At 42.6% G+C, this 21,897-nt stretch overlaps 1 protein-coding gene and 1 pseudogene across 1 annotated transcript in view; both read right to left on the reverse strand.

Moving 5' to 3' along the window:
* The window catches only part of LOC137368729 (NACHT and WD repeat domain-containing protein 2), a 212,687-nt gene that overhangs the window by 105,109 nt on the left and 85,681 nt on the right, over positions 1–21,897 (reverse strand). The gene's annotated exons all lie outside the window — the stretch shown is intronic.
* LOC137377792 (U2 spliceosomal RNA) lies at positions 4,505–4,639 on the reverse strand (annotated as a pseudogene).

Consider the following 21,897-nt stretch of genomic DNA (forward strand, 5'->3'; position numbering starts at 1 on the left):
GCAGGAAGGATCTGACGGGGAGGGCTCTTCTCACCACCAGCCAAGCTACATCTTGGTGCTTGTTTGAAAGTTCTAGTGATGAGGCATTCCACCAAATGATTTTGGCGGTCTGCTCGGGGAACCATCCAACAGGATCCACCGTCTCCTTTTCCCGCAGGGCCTTGAGGACATTCCGTGCAGACCACTGCCTGATGGATCGGTGGTCAAAGGTGTTTTTCCGCAGAAACTGCTCTACGAAGCATAGGTGGTACAGCACAGTCCAACTGGATGGAGCGTTCCGCGGCAATGTGATCAGGCCCAACCTTCGCAACACCGGGGACAGATAGAACCTCAGCACGTAGTGACACTTGGAGTTTGTGTACTGGAGGTCTACACACAGCTTGATGCAGCTGCACACGAAGGTAGTCATCAGGATGAGGGTGACGTTGGGTACATTTTTCCCGCCCTTATCTAGAGATTTGAACATCGTGTCCCTCCGGACCCGGTCCATTTTGGATCCCCAGATGAAGCGGAAAATGGCTCGGGTGATCACCACAGCGCAGGAGTGGGGTATGGGCCAAACCTGCGCCACGTACAGCAACAACGTGAGCGCCTTGCATCTGATGACCAGGTTCTTACCCACAATGGAGAGAGATCGCTGCCCCCGCATGCTCAGCTTGTGGCTACTCGCTCCTCCCAGGTTTTGGTGCACACCCCGGCCCTTCCGAACCATATCCCCAGCACCTTCAGGTAGTTTGACCTGACGGTGCAGGGGACAAAGGATCGGTCAGCCCACTTCCCAAAGAACATGGCCTCGCTCTTGCCGTGGTTAACTTTGGCTCCCGAGGCCATTTCAAACTGGTCGCAGATGCACATCAGTCTGCGCACAGACAGCGGATCCGAGCAGAAGATGGTGACGTCATCCATGTACAGGGAGGTTTTAACCTGAGTGCCTCCGCTGCCTGGGATTGTCACCCCGCTTATGCTCGCATCCTTCCTAATAGACTCAGCAAAGGGTTCAATACATCAAACAAACAAGACCAGGGAGAGAGGACAGCCCTGTCTGACTCCAGATTGGATCGGGAAACCTTCCGATTCCTACCCATTGATTGAGCCTGCGCTACTGATGTTTGTGTAGAGCAGTTTGATCCAATTGCAGATTCCCTCCACAAACCCCATTTTGGAAAGCACGTCCATCATGTAGGTGTGTGATATCCTGTCAAAAGCCTTTTCCTGGTCCAGGCTGATGAGGCAGGTGTCCACCCTCCTGTCCTGTACATAGGCGATCGTATCCCTGAGTAGTGCGAGACTATCGGAGACCTTCCTGCCGGATACAGTACAGGTCTGATCAGGGTGAATCACCAACTCCAGAGCAGACTTGACTCGACTGGCGATGACTTTGGACAGAATCTTGTAGTCAACATTAAGCAGTGAGATGGGCCGCCAATTTCTGATTTCTGCTCTCTCCCCCTTCCGCTTGTAGATGAGGGTGATGATGCCTTTCCTCATGGATTCTGACATGCTGCCGGCCAGGAGCATACTCTCGTATACTTCCAGGAGGTCCAGGCCGACCCAGTCCCACAGGGCCGAGTACAACTCAACCGGTAAGCCATCGCTTCTGGGAGTTTTACTCGACGGCCTTTGTCAGCTCGTCCAGAGTTAGCGGCTTGTCCAGTCTCTCCCTCATGCTGTCATCTAAGACCTTTGTGATAGATGACAGGAAGGACTGGGAGGCTCTGCTGTCTGTGGGCTTTGCGTCATACAGCCCAGCATAAAAGGATTTGCTGATCCTTAGTATGTCGGACTGCGAAGACGTTACCGAGCCATCTTCTTCCTTCAGGCTGCTGATAACAGAGCTCTCTCTCTGTACCTTTTGGAAGAAGTAACGTGAGCACATCTCATTCTGCTTGATGGAGCGGACTCTGGACCGGAAGATGATCTTGGAGGCCTCCGTGGCAAAGAGCGAGGCCTGCTGGCTCTTCACCTCTTGGAGGTCCTCCTTGACCTCGACCCCCATCGACTGCAGCCGGAGCAGATTTTGTATACTTTTCTGGAGTCGGGACATTTCCCTCTGTCTCTCTCTCGCCGTATGAACACCTTTGAGGATAAAGAACCTCTTGATGTTCTCCTTGATCGCTTCCCACCAGTGAACTGGAGACTCAAAGAGGGGTTTCACGGTCCTCCAACCTTTGTAATCCCTTTTGAGTTCCTCAACGTTCTCTGGGGTTAGCAGTGTAGCATTGAGCTTCCATGTCCCCCTGCCAACCCGCTGGTCGTCCTGTAAGTGACAGTTGGCCAGTAAGAGGCAGTGGTCGGAGAAGAACATTAGCTTGACGTCGGTGGATCCGACTGTGACAGCACGGGACACAAACAGGATGTCAATCCTGGAACGGGCAGACCCGTCTGATCTTGACCATGTGTATCTACACTGCGCTCTGTCTGCAGGTTTGCTAAAGATGTCATGTAGTTTGGCATCTTTTACTGTTTCTATTAAGAATTTGGACATAGCGTCCAGTTTTCTGTCGTCTCTGCCGGATCGTCCAGTTGCATCGATGATGCAGTTGAAGTCACTGCCTAGGATGACCAGCCTGGACGTCGCCAGCAGCAGTGGGATCTGCTGGAAGGCGGTCAGCCACTCGCTGCATTGAACCGGGGCGTACACGTTGATCAACTGGAGCGGAGCATTGTTGTACATTACATCTGCTACGAGGAGGCGACCGCCCACCACCTCCTTAACTTCAGAGATGGTGAAGTTACCTCCCCGCAGCAGAGTACCCAGGCCGGAGGAACGGCAATCATTACCCCCTGACCAGATCGATGGCCCGTGGGACCACCATCGCGACCACTGCCTGTAGGTGCTGAGGTGTGGTATTCCACGCTCCTGCAGAAACAGTAGGTCGGCTTTGACCTTGGCATGGTAGTCCAAGGTTGAAACACATCGCCTCATGGATTTAATGCTACGCACATTAATTGAAGCAATTCTTATACCCATTTTTGTAAAGTTAGTTGTTGCTTCCCATACCATTTGTCCTTGCTAGTCCCAGTCCTTCGGGATGTTCCTGCATACCCATAGTGTGCGCAAGCTGTTTCACGTTCGTTGGGCTCGGAAATCCCTCCTGGTTTTTCATGCAGGGTTTGTTCCGCTGGGGTGACATCGGGGGGGGGGGTCTTGTAGGCAGCAAGGATTGGGCTGTCCTCTGCTGTTCCCCTCTGTTCCTCCTCAAAAACATCACTGCTCCCGGCTTCCTGGAGCTGAGGTGCACCAGATGCGTCTTTGCTCTCAGTGTCCCGGAGCTGGGATGCGCTGGCCATGTCGCTAGGTGTAGCGCTTTGGGGTTGGGGCACGCCGGGCCCATCACAGCTTCCAGTGCCCGGGGGCTGGGGGGCTTTATCTTCCAGCTCCTTGGAGTTCTGCCGCCTCTTTTGAAGGGGCTGTCATTCCAGCACTTCCTCATCCAGTGAAGAGGTGCTGCTGTAGTCTGTCTCAGACGGTAGCCTCCTCTTGCCACTGGTTTGGGTGGTGGCCTGTTCTGCTTTTGGAGGTCTTTTCTTTGTGGTTTTCCTTTGTACCACTTGCCTCTGACCTGTTTGTCCATCTGCTGCCTCCTCCTCCATCGATTCTGTCTGTGGAGGAGGGGTTTCCGGGTGCAGGGTAGGTGCTGGGTCGCTGGTTTCAGCTGCCTCCCCTTTCTTCTCCTTCTCAGGTAGAATTTCCTCGCTGCGGAGAAGGTTGCTTGTCTCCTTTCCAGCACCGGACGCCTTCGTCAAACCTTCTTCTGGCCTTTCCTTGGACCTTGCCGCCTGAGCATAACTGAGGCAGCATTTGGGGCAGGTTTTGTAGAGGTGGCCTGCCGCCCTGCACAAGTTGCAACACTTAGTCTGCTTACAGTCCTTGGTCTGATGGCCTTCCTCCTTGCAGTTCTTGCAAACAACCGTGCTGCAGTTGGCTGCCACATGACCAGATTTGCCACAGGTGCGACACACTCTGGGCTGCCCAGCGTAGACCAAGAAGCCTCGACTTCCCCCGATAGTGAAGCTGGCGGGAGGGTGGATAATGGCTCCACTGGCATCGACCTTCAAGGTCACCTTGACCTGCCGCTTGCTGGTCCAAATCCCAAAGGGGTCCTTGACATCAGTGCTGCTGCCGGCCACCTCGACATACCTGGCGAGGAAGGTGAGTACATCCACCATAGGAACATGGGGCCTGTAGAGGTGAATTGTCACCACCCGGTCACGTTGTGATGGAAGCATGAAGAGTGGCTCCACTGTGAGGATCGACAGTGGCGCCAGGTTCCCTTTCTCCTTGAACGCCTTCAGGAACTTGATGCATCCCGCCACATTCTTGAACGTCACGTCGAAATATCCACCGCTGGGGAAGTCCTGCAGGCAGAAGATGTCCGTAGCTTGAAATCCACAGCAATCGATGAGGATTTTCTTGATGAAGAAGGTGCGACGACCGGTGCATCTCCTTCCTTGTCCTTCACCACCACCCGAACGGTGTTCCACACTCCCTGGCCTGAAGCTCGAAGATTGGTTATAGCCATTTTACTCAAAGCCTACCCAGGATCAAAAGCCACTGATCATGGTCTCTTCTCTGCCAAGTAAGTACTGATAAGAACAGATACTACACTTGATCTTAGCCAAAAGGCCGAGAAATTGTACCATCAATTTACCCGTGGGACCTATTTTGAACTTGGAGCAAGTCATAGATTCTAACTGTATCCACTATTACAGGTGCTACACATCAAGAATGTAATAGCTAATTTATACTCTTTATTTTCCATTGGTTCCAAAGTTAGTTTGCTGAAAACAAACACATTATACAATCTCCCTAAAGTTTCCTAAACATCTTCCCATTAACAAAAAAAACTTATGTTGTTTGTTTTGTTGTTCGAACTAGACCTGGTAAGTTTCCTATATTTTTGCACCTCCAACATGACTAATCAATTGTTTATCAGTCAAAACTATCACATTCTATTGTCATTATATCTCCCTCGGACAAGAACCTAATCTCCCTGGTAGAAGGCAAGCAATAAAATATATATTAGCAAACAATAAAAGTATCTTGAGAGATGCATTATTCATTCGTCTATGGGCTTGCCTTGATTCTGGGATTTAAATTACTGCATTATAGCTTTAATATAGACCTAGCACCCATTACTCCCTAGAGGTAACTTGATGAATTTGTGGTGTTTTTTTAATTGATCATGGAAGTTGCGCACATATAGTGCAGACATGCTTCTGGCAGATGAAACTCCAAAGTCAGATATACAAATTCATAAAATTAATATGTCCTGAATATTTCAGTTACTGTTAATACAATGTTGAAAAGAAAGATAATATTTGACTGGGGCTGTACACCTGTCACACTGTAATGCAGGAGTCCTAAGGCGAGCTCAGGGAGGACAGAAACCTCCCGTGGAGCAGAAGGGCTCAATATTTGTCCAGCAGTTTAGTCACAAATTTCAAAGAATTTGCAGCCTGCACGCTCACACTAGTATACTCGTGAACATATAATTCATCATTCCAGTTCCTTTTCTAGGTTTTCCCGATTTCATTCTGATTTTAACTGTTTTTTTAAAAAAAAAAGTTGGAAGTTAACTGAAAGTTCAGTTTTGAAAACTTAAGTGGCATGGAAAACAGGCTGAAGAATAGGTACAGAAAAAATAAATACCATAAACCTGAATTATATAATACCGAGTCCCTAGGTCTTCCATCATCAACCCAACCAACTTTTAACCTGCTACTTCTATTGCATACCAATAAAAAAACATTAGGATACAAATGTGAGATCTGTATTACACACAATGACAAACAGGTGGTAGTGAGCTTAAAGCACTAACTGGGTTGAAGTTTTGCCAATATTCAAATTGCTCCTGCTTTGCTCTCGTGATCATGATGCCATTGTACTGTTTGATTCAGTTACAACCTTGCCCTTTGCTGTGAGCTATTTATTATCCAATATTTATGCCAGGACAGGACAGTGTGATCTGCTGAACAGCAGTCACTCAGTACAAGTGGTTGTGGAACTTATTCTTTCTCTTTGCATATTAGGCAGTTTCAAAGTTTAATGATAAATGCAAATGTTTAACTAAATTTATCCATGCACCTACTGAGAACACCAAAACATGTTTGAGATGTGTGCTGGGATGAATTACAGTGGTGCAGTGGTTAGCACCGCAGCCTCACAGCTCCAGCAACCTGGTTTCAGTTCTGGGTACTGAGTTTGCAAGTTCCCCCTGTGACTACGTGGGTTTCCTCTAGGTGCTCTGGTTTCCTCCCACATGCCAAAGACTGTGGGTTGATAGGTAAATTGGCCATTGTAAAAATTGTCCCTAGTGTAGGTAGGTGGTAGGAGAATTGAGGGAAGGTGGAGATGTGAGAGGGAAAATGGGATTAATGTAGGATTAGTATAAATGGGTGGTTGATGGCCAGTGTGGACTCATTGGGCTGAAGGGCCTGTTTCGGTGCTGTATCTCTCTATGACAAGCAGGCATTAGCCATATCTGCAATTGAATCTGTTCTGCAGCAATCATCGACGCTGCTTTTAAACACATACACAAAATTCTTTTAAATGTATGCACAAATGAAACAGTTTCTGGTTACTATTTGGGAATGATTTTCTTATTCAATGGCCGTGCGAAGCTTCTTGCTGGTGTTCTGATCCGACACCTGAAATGATAGAGAACGTTGAGGTGTGGCTGCAGCATCTGTGTTCCTGTCTGACTGCTTAACCTTTCATGAAGTTTGCCAGTCAGGATCTTGCTGTGCCTAGCCATCTGTCTGCCTCCCCATGTTACCACAACAATAGTGGATAGGGAGAGCAACAAAGGCCACTCAGGCCATCAGTCCTGCCCCACAGTTTTGATCCAAGATCAAGACTTGCTCAGGCTATTTTCCTCTCCTCCTACCTTGGCACGAAGCCTGCATACCTTTAATCTCCAAGCGGTCATTTACACAATTAAATCTATCTCAGTATTCCACCTCCAAGATCTGTTTTCTCCACCATGCCTCTCACTTTGCTGTACTCAATCTTCATGTCTCCGATATCTACTTACCAACATTCTGTTCTCAAATACTGTTTGTTGCACCTCATCTTCACTTTTTTCACTCCATCTGTTTCTCCAGTCTTTGTTTTTGCAGCACTTTGATGCTTATATCCTGATAGTTCCTCTGTTGTTACACTGCTCTTTATTTCTTTAAACACCTTCCTCCTCTTTTACTGTGTTAAACTATTCCTCTTAGCACTTCTGTCTCTTTAGGAGCCCCCTCTTTTTCTATTTGTCTGACTGTCTATGGCAATGCATAACTTCTCCAACTGCATTGTTTTACTGCTCCGTCTGCTGCTGTTGCTTGTAGTTACTCCTACTAGGAGATCTTTTGTCAACAATAGAGTATCCACGACCCTCTAGGGTAGAGAATTCCAAAGATTCACAACCCTCTGAGTGAAGTAATTGCTCCTCATCTCAGTCCTAAATGATTGGCCCCTTATCCTGAGACTATGCCCTTGTGTTTTAGATTCCTCAACCAGCGGAAACATGCTTGTCTATCGTGTACCATCCTCACACATCCACTGTAGCTCATCTGAAACCACCCAACTATACCTAGGTCGACCCTTCTTTCTGCTGCCCTCCACTTTGCCCTCTAGAAGAGATCTCTGTAGCTTTTCAGCTCTGATCAAATGGCTGAAATTCTGACATTTTCTTTTCTGGATGTCATTTTTTAGAGTTCTTTTGCTCTTGCAATTTCAAGCGCCTCTTCATTTGCCTTATCGTCTGTATAAGGAATTTCAAGCATACGTCTTAGCATTCACATTTCAAAGGCTGTCATTTTCTTCCACAGATCTTTATTATTGTCCAGGTTTCTGAGGCATACAGGAAAGTGGATAGAATATTGCATCTTATGAGTTTTTTCCTTGTTAAAGCTTGAGCATTTTTGTTGTTAACACATCTTTCATCTTCACAAAATTACTTTGAGCTATCTCTATTGTTCTTCTGACTTTGGCATTACACCGACCATCTTCTGTTGTCATTTGTCCTAAATAGACAAACTTATCTACTTGTTCCAGTGTGACACCATCCACTTCAATCTTCACTCTGGTTTCTTCTAATGCATTCTATTTATCATTGTTTTTGTCTTTTTGGTGTTCATACTGTCACAAGAGTTTTTTTTATTTGAAAGTTCTGTATGTTTTGAAAACTGAGAAAAAGGATTTTTCTCTGTGGACATTGAATGCTGAAACTTGGCGTTTGAACTGAGTGACAGAGACTGCAAGACACCTGTTCCAAACAACAGCAAGGGAAATGACAGGTCACATGACTTGAGTTCAGTTTCTTTTTTTTTATTGTGGAGACCAGTAAGCTAGGCATACAGGAGGGATAACAAATTGGCTGGGACCTGTCTTTTGTAGACCAGATAAAAAGACCTCTCTCTGGAAAAGAAGGCTTGCCTCTCTTGTAAAAAGAAATTCTACATTTGAGATGGTGGCTGAGCTCTGCCAGGAGAGAGAAAAAGATGCCTGGAGAGGAAAATATCCAGGAAAGGCTCCTTTGCTGAGAGGAAGCCCTGTATTTCAAAAGGAAGCAGATTCCTATTGCCTCCATTCTTTGAAAAATCTCTGCCTCAGGTGTGATTCCTGATGCCTCTTTTGTTTTGGGGGATCATAAAAGCTCAGAAAGCTTCTATTGCTAGACTGCTATTTCAAAACCCAAGTAGACCTGTTGCTACACCCTTTGCTGAAAGATATGTGTGATGCCTGCTGCAGATGAAGTGCCGTGAATGCCTACCCATCACAGACTGTTCATCAACCTCGCCTGGAGAGACTTCAAGTGGTATCTGACTATTCGACTCTGGGACACCTCACCGTCCCGGAAATATCCTACCAGAACTTGACAACCTAATTATTTTATTATTATTCCTAAGAAACAGCTGTTAAAACATCCTTTTAAAATCGGTTAACCATTTTTAAAAAATGTATGTGTGTGTGCATGAGGGTTAGGAAGAATAAGAAGTTTAAAAAGAATCCTTTCACATATAGAGTTATCTCATTATTGTTTAAGACTTAGTCTATTAATAAGTAGTTAATTTTGTTGTTGTTTAAAGAAACCTGGTTTGGTGTGCTTTATTCTGGGGGACAAATAGAGTGTTTAATTTGGCTATCTTTCTGGTAGGTGGGAAACTTTACTAATATGCTGTGACCTGTAGAGTAGTAGGATTGAATTAACAGTGCACTACTCCCACCTTGGTTGTAACAATACTTAATTCATATTCTAAACTTCTAAATTTTACTTGATCTACGATATATTGTAGGGCTTCTGCTGATTCTGCAAGTAGTGCTGTGTCGTCAACGTACTGAAAGTTTGTTATGTTCTTACCTTCAATTTTTACACCTGGAAGTACATCTAATTCTCTGAGTTTTTGTTCTGCAGACACATTGAATAATTTTGGCGACAGTACACAGCCTTGTTGTACTCCTCTCTTCACTTGAAACTTATCGGACTGTCCATCTTCTAGCCTGATGCTTGCTATTTGGTCCCAATATAGGCTCTGGATAAATCTCATATCTTTACTGTCAATGTCACATTTCAGCAACACATCTGTTAGCTTTTGGTGATAAAAACAATCGAATGCTTTTTTATAATCTACAAAGCATATGTAAATATTCTTGTTTACTTCTAGATATTTATCAAAGATTTTTCGTAGGTTAAATATTCCCTCCCAGGTCTAAATCCAGACAGTGTTTCACCAATTTCTGCTTCAAATGTGTTATTATTTCTATTTCGATTTTCAGTATCATTTTAATGAGATGACTCATTAAGCTTATAGTTCTAAACTGATTGCACTCCATTGCTTTAGGTTTCTTAGGTATCTTAACAAATAATGAATGTCTTACGTCACTTGGAATGTATCCTTTGGCATATATTTGATTACAAATCTCTGTTATCACTTCTAATTCTGTTTCTCCAAGGGCTTTTTGATGTTCTGTTGTTTTACTGCTGAGTGCAAATTAAAGCCTCATTTCTAATACAGTCAGTATTCAGGACAAGCTCACCTGTACTGATGCTCATAGGATCATAGGAAATAGGAGCAGGAATAGGCCATTCAGCCCATCGAGCCTACTCTGCCATTCAAACAGATCGTGGCTGATCATCTACCTCTACGTCATTTTTCCCTACTACTGATGTCAAACTAACCGATCTGTAGTTCTCCATTTTCTTTCTTGCTCCCTTCTTAAATAGTGGGGTTACATTTGCTACTTTCCAGTCTGCAGGAACCTTACCAGAATCTATAGAATTTTGAATGATAACTACTAATGCATCTACTATCTCTGCAGCCAACTCCTTCAGTACGCTGGGATGTAGCTCATCTGGTCCAGGGGATTTATCAACTTTCAATCCAATTAATTTTAATTTTTCGAGTACTACCTCTTTATTGATACCAATTACTTTCAGTTCCTCATGTTTACAAGTGCCTTGGTTCCCAGTATTTCTGGGAGATTTTCTGTGTCTTCCTCCATGAAGACAGACACAAAATAATTGTTTATTCTCTCTGCCATTTCCTCATTCTCTACCACAAACTCTTCTGTCTCTGCCTGCAATGGACCCAGATCTGTCCTTGCTAATCGTTTCCTTTTCACATACCTAAAGAAGCTTTTACAGTCCGCCTTTTATGTTTCTAGCTAGCTTACATTCATAATCTCTTTTCCCTTTCTTTATCAGTTTCTTGGTCCTCCTTTGTTGGACTCTAAATTGCTCCCAATCCTCTGGCTTACCACTTTTTCTGGTGACCTTATAAGCCACTTCCTCTGACCTAATGCAATCCTTAACTTCTTTTGTTAGCCATGGTTGATTCACCTTTCCCGTTAAAATTTTGTGTCTTAGAGGAATGTATATTTGTTGTAAACTGTGTAATACTTCTTTAAATACTAGCCGTTGCTGGTCTACCATCAAATATTTTAATGCATTTTCCCAATCCAACATAGCTAATTTGCCCCTCATACCTTCATAGTTTACTTTGTTCAGAATTAGGACCCTAGTTTCAGAATAAAATATATCCATTTCAAACTTAACGTAGAATTCTATCATATTGTGGTCACTATTTCCTAATGGCTGCTTTACAGCAAGTTTATTAATTAGCCCCATCTCAATGCATAATACTAAATCTAAAATAGACTGATCCCTAGTTGGTTTCCCGAGTTGCTATATAATTCATGAGTTTTGTGCAACGACAGATATTTAAAAAAATCACAAAAGTATAAATAGTATTGATAAGAACTAAATAAATGACTCTACCTAGTACTGTTTATTGAAAAGTAACTCAAATTGAGTCCGGTGAGGAGGGGGGAGGAGTTGAGATTTGCAGTGTGGAGGGAGGGGGACGAGGTCAAATAAATGTATTGAGAGTAGGGGATGGATTAAAGGGGTGAACTTTAAATTTTGTGCAGTCTGGCAAGGGTGGGAGGAGGGAAGGTCAGATTTAAAAGGTAAGTGTTTTGGGCGGAAGGGCAAATACTTAATGTAATTGTTATTGGGACTTGGGAAAGGGGCGTTAGGAATTTATTTGATAAATTTTGGGGGATATATCTTAAAAAATTTAAATATGCTGGCAGGGCTGGCTGCCCTTTAAATATGGCACCAAAGCCTGCGTGCAGGCAGCTGACACCTTTGCCGGTGACGGACAGCCCACCCCCTTCATATGATTGAGGGGGTCAGGGGCCACCCCTACTATGTAAATGATCCACCGCGCAAGAAATTGCGACAGTTCTTTGGCGTGCAGAGGACCTGTTGAAGGATAAAGTTAAATGTAGAACTGGAACCATGTCTCATACGATTCTTGGTGGATAATTGTTTTGCATGCAAATTATTTGGTGGTTTTCCTCTTTATGTTCCCTCGTTGACATGGTAGGCATCTGCTCTCAGGCCTTTAGCAGTGCCATCTGTAGCCAGTCACTCGGAGATGCATAAACTGTGTCCTGACACTTAGCCACTTTGCTTCATTCTCTGTGGAGGAAGCACCTATCCGCTGTTTGATGACTCCAAATAACAGAGCCAAATGAGAAATGATGTGGAGAAATTCCAGGATTATACTGTATTCCAGCACTTTATGGTGCCATATATTGAGGTTTCAGTATATTGCAACAACATACCACCACTGAAAGTTGAGATTTTTTTTAACATTTTGGGGTAGATTTTTAATTTGCCACCCAAGCATAAAACTGGGCCGACAGGTTAAGTTTACACAAAAATTTATCATTTGAAGATGTTCTAGGATTTTCTCTTTTTTGATCTTTTTGGAATGCTTCTCAGAGTACTCCCTCGGCTGCCAACAATTAATTTGGTTTCACTGCAAGTGTGCATCAGGATTTGGTGGTCGTCAGCAATGTGGCGCACAGTGGCGCAGTGGCTAGCACCGCAGCCTCACAGCTCCAGTGACCCGGGTTCAATTCTGGGTACTGCCTGTGTGGAGTTTGCAAGTTCTCCCTGTGTCTGTGTGGGTTTCCTCCGGGTGCTCCGGTTTCCTCCCACATGCCAAAGACTTGCAGGTTGATAGGTTAATTGACCATTATAAATTGCCTGTACTATAGGTAGGTGGTAGGGAAATATAGGGACCGATGGTGGGGATGTGGTAGGAAGATGGGATTAGTGTAGGATTAGTATAAATGGATGGTTGATGGTCGGCACAGACTCGGTGGGCCGAAGGGCCTGTTTCAGTGCTGTATCTCTAAACTAAACTAAACTAATGACTCAGAAAATCTACCCTAATAAGCTAAATGACTAAATTTACTCCTTAAACAGGACAAGCTGAAAAAAAACTAAGAAGAAAAAGTAAATGCAAAGAATGGCCAGGAGGGTCAGTCTGAACCCTGAGCATGTCGGAAGGTAAGATAGACATTTATCAAAGAACAAATTGGTTGAATAATATACAGCAAGCAACTGTAGTGATATGTCACTTGCTGATTTATATTCACCTTAGTAACCAAAATATTACAGGATGTGTCATGCACGCCGGAAACGCGATGATACAAATTATGGACTAACTCTGAAGAGTTGTGAAAAACTGACTTTGTCTTTTCAAAATGAACCTTTATTTTAAAAAGTTAACCATGGTCCAAAATAGCCACCAAAGAAAATGGGATTGGCCTCTGTGTATTCAAACTGTCTGACAAAGACAAAGGACAAATCTTCAAAACTAAGAGGTGTCAACTGTACCCCATCCTAAAACATTCCAGAATTGAATATCTTCTTCTGAAACAAAGAAGGTGTGAAGTAGCCAATGGGGAAAAGATCAGAATGTCTCCTACCAGGAGGCGAGAAGTAACACAACTTTATCTTAAAAAAAAGACAGCCTAAAGCAAGAGGCCAGACAGAAAGAGAGAGAAGCAACATCCAGCAGCTTTGATGAAAGGTCACTGACCTGAAACGTTAACTCTGCTTCTCTCTCTACAGATGCTGCCAGATCTGCTGAGTATTTTTAGCACTTTCTACTTTTATTTCAGATTTCCAGCATCTGCAGTATTTTGGTTTTATTTATCCAGCAGCTTGTTTTCCAGAAAGCCAGATGGCACGTGCCCTGCTGGAGAATCCTACATCTACATTCAACAGCAGTCAACCTGAAGTGACCTACCGTCTTCAACTGAACTTTCAATCAAACGAGAAATCTACAATCATCTCAGGCCTGCAACCATTAAGAACTTGATTTCCAAGAAAATTCAACAGGTTTATCATGACCTCACCCCCACTAAAAAAAAACACTTTCTGTTTTTTCCTCTCTATCTGTCTCTTTGTGTGTGTGTGTGTGCTTGTGTGTTTGCGAGCAAATGCATGATTGGATGCGATTGCGACAATTTCGGGATAAGGCGTATTGATCAATAAACAATTGATTTCCTTTTTTTTTAAACCTACAAGAAAACCTGTCACTGTCTGTTTATTTGAAAAATAAAACACCAAGGGGTTAAACCCTAATAACAAAAACACTTCCTGCGGTCAGGTGGGGAGTTGAACAGTGGGAACCACCCATATCGCACCACATGGCCGTAACAGATGTATTAACTAGGAACAGCAAGATATTAGTGAGCTATTACCCAGAATGTATTTAGAAAGCTGAAATAGCATCTCCCCTCTGCATGGTTATAAGCTGCATTTTGCACAGTATTACACACATTGCTCACACCTAATACAGGATTTTATTCATGAACAAGAACTTAAACTAATGAGACATTCCCTGGATTGATCTGTGCTGAATTCGCTGATCATAGCTTGGGCAGCAATGACGGCATTAAAAGTTTCCTGCACCTGATCTCTCTCATATGAGTCATGCTGTAAAGTCCCTGCACAGATGTGTGTCCTTTATAAATGGGTGAACAATTTCATTACACACGATAATGAAAATCTTTTTCCAGGAGAAAACAGGATTGGGGTTAGCTGTGACCCTCACCAAGTTGAGTGGCATGCCAACAGTCACTATTTTGCTTCACTTTGCCACCATCCATGAAAACAAAACTGCAGAATAACCCACCAGATTCAGTCCTGACGGACTTCATCCTAGGGTGTTAAAAGAGGTGGCTAATGAGGTAGTAGATGCGTTGGTGTTAATTTTTCAAAATTCACTAGATTCTGGAAAGGTTCCATCAGACTGGAAAATAGCAAATATAACCCCTCTATTCAAGAAGGGAGGAGGCAGAAAACAATATTAACTATAGGCTAGTTCGCTTGATATCTGTCGTGGGGAAGGTATTAGAATCGATCATTAAGGAAGTTGTAGCTGGGCACTTAGAAAAACTCCAGGTAATCGGGAATAGTCAGCATGGTTTTGTGAATAGAAAATCATGTTTAACCAATTTGTTGGAGTTCTTTGAAGGAGTGACATGCAGTGGATAAAGGGGAGCCCATTGACGTACTGTACTTGGATTTCCAGAAGGCATTTGACAAGGTGCCACATAAAAGGTTATTGTGCAAAGTAGGAGCTCATGGTGTAGGGGATAACATATTAGCATGGATAGAAGATTGGCTGGCTGGCAGAAAACAGAGAGTATGCATAAATTGGTCCTTTTCTGATTGGCAGGATGTGACGAGTGGAGTCCTGCAGGGGTCTGTGCTGGGGCCTCAAATTTTTACAATTTATATCAATGACTTAGATGAGGGGAGAGATGGCATGGTAGCTAAATTTGCAGATGATACAAAGACAGGTAGGAAAGTATGTTGTGAAGAGGACATAAGGAGGTTGCAGACTGTATCATGAAAACCACACCTGCCAAAATGAGACATATTAATTTCGTCAGATGGAGCATTAATTTTTAAACTGTTACTGGGCAAAAAAAAACTTGTTTAGAGAGACCACAGCAGTGGCTGGACAACATGGCTGAAAATATTTGCATTCTGAAAGGACAGTGGCTGGAAACATGACTGCTCATTTTGCATTCTTAAAGACAGTTGAAAAAAAGAGACAATGGGAACTGCTCACTGATTCAATTAACAGGGATTGGCCTGGGCAACAGTGATCCATATCTTGTCTGTGTAGGAGACAGCACTACATCCCCCCACTGAGAGCTTTGAAATCCACAAACCGCAGGAGCGGTTGTTTCAAATAAGGGGTTAGTCACATGACTAACCTGCTGGCCAACTTGGAGTTTTGAATTGTACTCACAGCACAGTTGGAAAAGAGACTGCAATTTGAAGACAACAGAGAAGGAAGGTCTCTCCCTCTCTCATGAAGTTCCGGGGGATCCACTGAAGCCACTCAAACCTCAAGAGAGAAGACTCCTGCAGCTAAACAAGTTTGAAAGTATGCACTGGGCCCCAACGAGAACTGCAAGACAGCTGCAATCCAAGACGTTACAACAAACTCAAAAGCTAGTAACTGAACTCCGGCTAATACTTTAAACTTCTCTCCTTCTTTCTCCTCCTCCATCTCTATTTGCGTGTGTTTATCACGTATGCATGCTAGCATGGTCGTGTCACGTATTTCTAGTAGTTTTAACCGAATTAGAGTTTTAAGGTTAATAAATTTACACATTTTTTGGTAAATCTAAGAAAACATGTCTGGTTGATTTCTTTGCCAGTACAATTAGAGAGCGGTGAACAAGGATTCACTGAGGGGAAGCTTAAAACACGCTGTTTTAAAAATTAAACCCCGTTACGATCAAACCAGGAAAAGGTTGAGAGGGAACCCCTGGACCCCTTTCTCACCTGGTCGTAACAACCGATATAGATAGGTTGAGTGAGTGGGTAAAAATCTGGCAGATGGGAGTATAATGTGAAAAAATGTGAAGTTGTTCACTTTGGCAGGAAGAATAAAATAGCAGAGTATTACTTAAACGGAGAACGATTGCAGAATTCTGAGGTGCAGAGGGATCTAGGTGTTTTAACGCATGGGTCACAAAAGGTTAGTATGCAGGTACAGCAGGTAATAAAGAAAGCTAATGGAATGCTATCCTTTATTACGAGAGGAATTAAAAATAAAAGTAAGGATGTTATGCTTCAGTTATACAGGTGACACCACACCTCAAATACTGTGTGTAGTTTTGGTCTCCTTATTGAAGGAAGGACGTAAATGCATTGGAGGCAGTTCAGAGGAGGTTTACTAGATTGATACTTGGAATGAGCATGTTGTCTTATGAGGAAAGGTTGGACAGACTGGGCTTGTTTTCACGGAAGTTTGGAAGAGTGAGGGGAGAGTTGATTAAAGTATGTAAGATCCTGAACGGTCTTGACAAGGTGGATGTGGAAAGGATATTTCCTCTTGTGGGTGAGTCCAGAACTGGGGGGCACTGTTTTAAAATTAGGGGTCATCCTTTAAGGACAGAGATGAGGAGAAATGTTTTCTCTCAGAGGGTTGTGTGACTAGAACTCTCTGCCTCAGAAGGTGGTGGAGGCGGGGTCATTGAATATTTTTAAGGTGGAGGTAGATAGATTCTTGTTAGGCAAGGGAATCAAGGGTTATCGGGGGTAGGTGGGATTGTGGAATTCGAAACACAAACAGATCAGCCATGATCTTATTGAATGGCAGAGCAGGCTAGAGGGGCCAAATGGCCTACTTCTGCTCCTAAATTTGTATGTTCGTATGTATGTACAGTACTGGAGAAAAGAAGAAAAAAAACTGGAAAATCTGATTAAAGCAGCAACAAGTTTCCATATACATGAGAAAGGAAGAGAAAGATATGTTGAGATGAAATAAATAGAGTAGGAAGGGCTGCGTGTGGAGCATAAACACCGGCATAGACAAGCTGGGCCAAATGCCTGTGATGTCAATTGCATGTAGGGGGATCAAGTTTCAATTCTGTGATCTTGTGCTTCCACTGAAAAGCCATGCTTGCAGCAGGCACATTGCTGCAAATCATGAGTGAGCAGCCTGTGATTTTCTACATATTGAAATCATGGGCTGTGCACCTAGAATCTCTCACAATGCCCTGCCGGCAAGCATGGCTCCCTGCTGGCAGCACAGGATCTGACCTTTAGCTCACCTTTGTGATTTATTGCTGGTTTTGTTAGCACCATTAATGATTAGTTATCAGTCTGGAACTGTTTTATTTATGTTCTGTTCTATGTCATTTGTTTATGTTAGACTCTATATTGGAAATAGAAATTCATTTGCAAATAATTAGAGGTAAATCACAAGATCTAGGTGAACATGTCCCCATGTTATATTACAGGGATCAGCATTGGTGTGCACTGATGCATCAGAGAAGGTTATAGTAACTGGTAGTCACTATGGCACAAATTAAACATTTTTGTCTGTCTAATACCATGAGGTATGAGGTTACTTTCTTTCTGTCACTGTACTCTGGGTGGAAGAAATTCAATTTGGTTGCATCCATTTTCATGGCATAAAATGAATGCCGGCGACCAATTTCAGGTATGTTTTATATAGGGTTAATTAAGCTCATCCGTGAATCCACACCAGTCATATAGTGCACAGAATTTTATATTTTTAGTCACTATCCAGGTTATCCCTGAGCTTTTCTGTTTAATAAACTTTATAAAATCTTGTAATATTAATTTATTAAATGATGAAAATTACAGAAACTTGTTTCCTAATTCCATTTGATTATAAACTATCACAGATTTTTAACTTGAAATTGTAACAAAACTTGGCATGTAGGGTTGTACCCCAATGAAGGTGACTATACCAGACCCCCAACTTCCCCTCGGCTGGCCTGCCACTAACAGAGCACATTTGGTGTGAAAATCCCAGTATAACACAGCAGAACAAACTTAAACTGAATCCAAAAGAGACCAAGGCTGTCACATTGTAGATATGAATCTACATAAACAATATTCTTCAGTAAAAGAAAACTGGTTACCAGGATCAATCTGTTCTGCCATGGTGCCTATGCAACAGGGAATACTCCATGTTGTTTTATGGGCATTATACAACAATTGCTGTCTTCATTCATATGCAGTGAAGCCACAAACCATCTGTTTTTAGGTGTAATTCACACAAGCTAGTAGATTTTCACAAATTAATTTCACCTTAAGTGCTAAACAGCTGTTTTTACATTATTTATAGCACCTTCATTTGCTGCCGAGGTGGAATTCTTATTTAGCAAAATGTGACGGTAAAATGTGGCAAGAGCCAGTTAAACAATCGCTTTGTTTGCACAATACTTAAAGATTATTGATTTCTTTATACCAGCCATGTTTCTTTTTATAAAAAAAACTTTACCGTGGGGAGTGTACACAAAAGATCTTCAGTCACACTTCATTTGAATGCTGGAAATTCAGCAATAACTGAAGAGTCTCTGCAATGAGTAAGGCCTACTGCAGGTACTGACTGGAGTGTGAAGGCTTGCTGAGTTCAGTTTGTGCTTTCAGGTAAACTGTCTTCCGTCTGGAGTTTGCAATCTATTTTATTGAAAGAAATAAACTTGGAGGGTTACGTGGATCGATCAGGGAAGTGGGACTGACTGGATTGCTCTGTGAAGAATCGGCATGGACTCGATGGGCTGAATGGACTGCTTCTATGCTGAAAATGACTCTATGACTCTATATTCTCAGTATCACTTCTCACATTCCCCCATTGAGATTGACCTCTCCAATATTAATGATATAGGCTATTTCCACAGTTACTGTGTGGAAACAAGGGGACTATCTACATGTATAATAAAAGCAAAATACTGCAGATGCTGGAAATCTGAAATAAAAACAAGAAATGCTGGAAATACTCAGCAGGTCTGACAGCATCTGTGGAGAGAGAAGCAGAGTTAGCATTTCAGGTCAGTGACCCTTCTTCAGAACTGACAAATATTAGAAGTGCAAAAGATTTTAAGCAAGTAAAGCAGGGGTTGGGGCAAGAGATAACAAAAGAGAAGGTGTTGATAGGACAAGGTCACAGAGAATAACTGACCAGAAGGCAAACGGTATGTTAATGGTCTGCTGAAAGACAAAGCGTTCGTACAAAGAGGGCATGAATAGACTGTAAAGCACAAAGCACTCCAAGCATAAACATTAAAAAATATTTAAAAAACAGAAACAGAGTAGGCACAGTAGAAACAAACCAAACACACTAAAAACAGCCTAAAATAAAATAACCAAATAAAAAAGAAAAAAGAAAAAAAGAAAAAATAACTAAGCATAAAAAGGCGGGGTGGGGGGGGGGGGAGGGTGGGTGCCGTCATGCTCTGAAACTAAACAACTCAATGTTCAGTCTGGCAGGCTGTAGTGTGCCTAATCGGTAAATGCGATGCTGTTCCTTGAGCTTGCGTTGTTGTTCACTGGAACACTGCAGCAATGTACTACCTACATGTACTTGGAAACTGGCTTACAGTTTGTTTAAGAGTTCTGAAGGATCAATGTGCTACAACTGATGTACAAACAGTTCAATGGTTGCCACTGTCGTAAAATCCTAAATCTGGGAATCTCAGTGTAATTAACAAGTGCAGTGATTGAAATGCTCAAATCAGCATTCACACCAGTAAACAAGCTGCTTATCTCAAAATGTGACTGCAATTAGTCTTGAAGAAAACAAACCATGATACAACTCCTGGGCAGGTCAGAAAAGGGAAGTTTTTAAAAGCTGAATTTTACCTGGGGAGTTCATTAAACTTCAGATACTGCAAGGGTGTCCTTGGGATAATGAAGGTCCTACTCACAGCCATTTTCTTCCACATGGCCTATGTGATGTCCTCCAACTGTTACGCCAATGATAACTTCCCTCAGTTTTCTAATTTTATAGAATCATATAGTACAGAAGGAGGAAATTTGGAACATCATGTCAATGTAGGGTCTTTGGCAGAATTATCAAATTAGTTCCACTGCTTTGCTCCATCTGTGCCAGCAACACTTTCACAGCAACCTCTGAAAAACCGCCAGTTCGGTCCCTCTTCCAAGAACTTGCTCAGCCCTTTCCACCCCATAACAAATTTTCCCAGCTCATATGGTGTATCTGGCCACCAGCCTCACTCATCCCGTCAGCTTTATTTAAAATTGCTGACCCTGGAATTGTTTATGGTGTCAGCTTCATCTGATCTCAGTGGGTATAAGTAAGTGCAACAGAGTGGGACTCCAAGAATCTCCAGGCCCATGTCCTCTTCAGATGTACTTTTTATAGAGTCACTCAAATCCTGACCACCTAAACAATTACTTTTAGGTTTTATTCCCAACCAGCTGAGTATTGCTACTGGTGCCACAAGCAACAGGTAGATCACTTTTGTATTGAACACAAGACATCGTCATTTAATTCTTCATAGCTGCACCCTCTAAGGTCAGAAGTGTTCTGTATAAAATCCTCAGAACGTCTGATGGACAGCGCAGATTGAAAGGGCATTGGGTGATGCTGTGGTTTTGCATTGTCCCTTCAGGAACATAAAATGTAAATGGCTGTCATCAATAACTGAATCTCTGTCCACGAGAGAATAAAAATCAACTGATTAAAACTTCCCACATGATCATGTTCAGAATCACTAAGGTTCAGTTAAATTTATAATAGGTGCGTGAGTGCAAAACACAAACTCCACTTCCTGAGATAGGTTCAGCCTCAAGGAGCAAATTTCAATGGACACATTACCACAGGAGTTAGGCAACTTATGGCTAAATTGAAATGTTTTTCATAAATTAGTGAAGCTTTTATATGTTTTATGTTTTCCTGTGAAAACAGTGTTCCTTTAAATTGACAAAGCCCAAATTCCCAATAGACAATCCCTGTCTGCAAACCTCTGTGCTGGCAATCCCATAGATGAATATTTACCTTGCTTTGTCTGCTGTAGTATGGATCTTTGCTTCAATAAAAATTAAAAATAGAATTCATCGCAGCAATTTCAGTTAATGATGCAATGATGTCATTGCAATGCAAATCATGTAATGACACTTTTTATTAGTTTCAACTTTGATGGCCCTGTCTCTGATTAAGATTTCACTAAGTAGGGACATGCTGTCTGCATTTTTAACATTTATTAAGTTAGTATAGTACAAAGCGATACAGCTACCATCTTTACTGTTCCAATATATCTGTTAATTCCATCAAGTGGCCCACATGACTGATTGCATCTTCCTTTTAACATATTTCAGCTCTGTTTAAAATTTATCAGTCATTTCAAGCACTTGAATTCAACAGTTCTTATTTAATTACTCCTGCCGCTTTTGCATGGTCCTTGTTATCTGCTGGCACAGGATTCCCATAGTCAGAATCAATTGGTAAATTTCAAAGCAACCTGTCATGAAATATTAACAACTGTGACAGTTACAATCAAAGATTTTCGAGTGAGTTTCACCATCAATAATCCTTTTTTTTTTAGAGATACAGCACTGAAACAGGCCCTTCGGCCCACCGAGTCTGTGCCGACCATCAACCACCCATTTATACTAATCCTACACTAATCCCATATTCCTACCACATCCCCACCTGTCCCTTTTAAATGTCAGTTACAAAAAAAGTCCTCATTAAATTTTTTATATTTTTTATGCTTCTAGGTAAGGGATGGTAATG

This window comes from Heterodontus francisci, chromosome 1 (genome assembly GCF_036365525.1).
Source record: "Heterodontus francisci isolate sHetFra1 chromosome 1, sHetFra1.hap1, whole genome shotgun sequence".
Classification (NCBI taxonomy): domain Eukaryota; kingdom Metazoa; phylum Chordata; class Chondrichthyes; order Heterodontiformes; family Heterodontidae; genus Heterodontus; species Heterodontus francisci.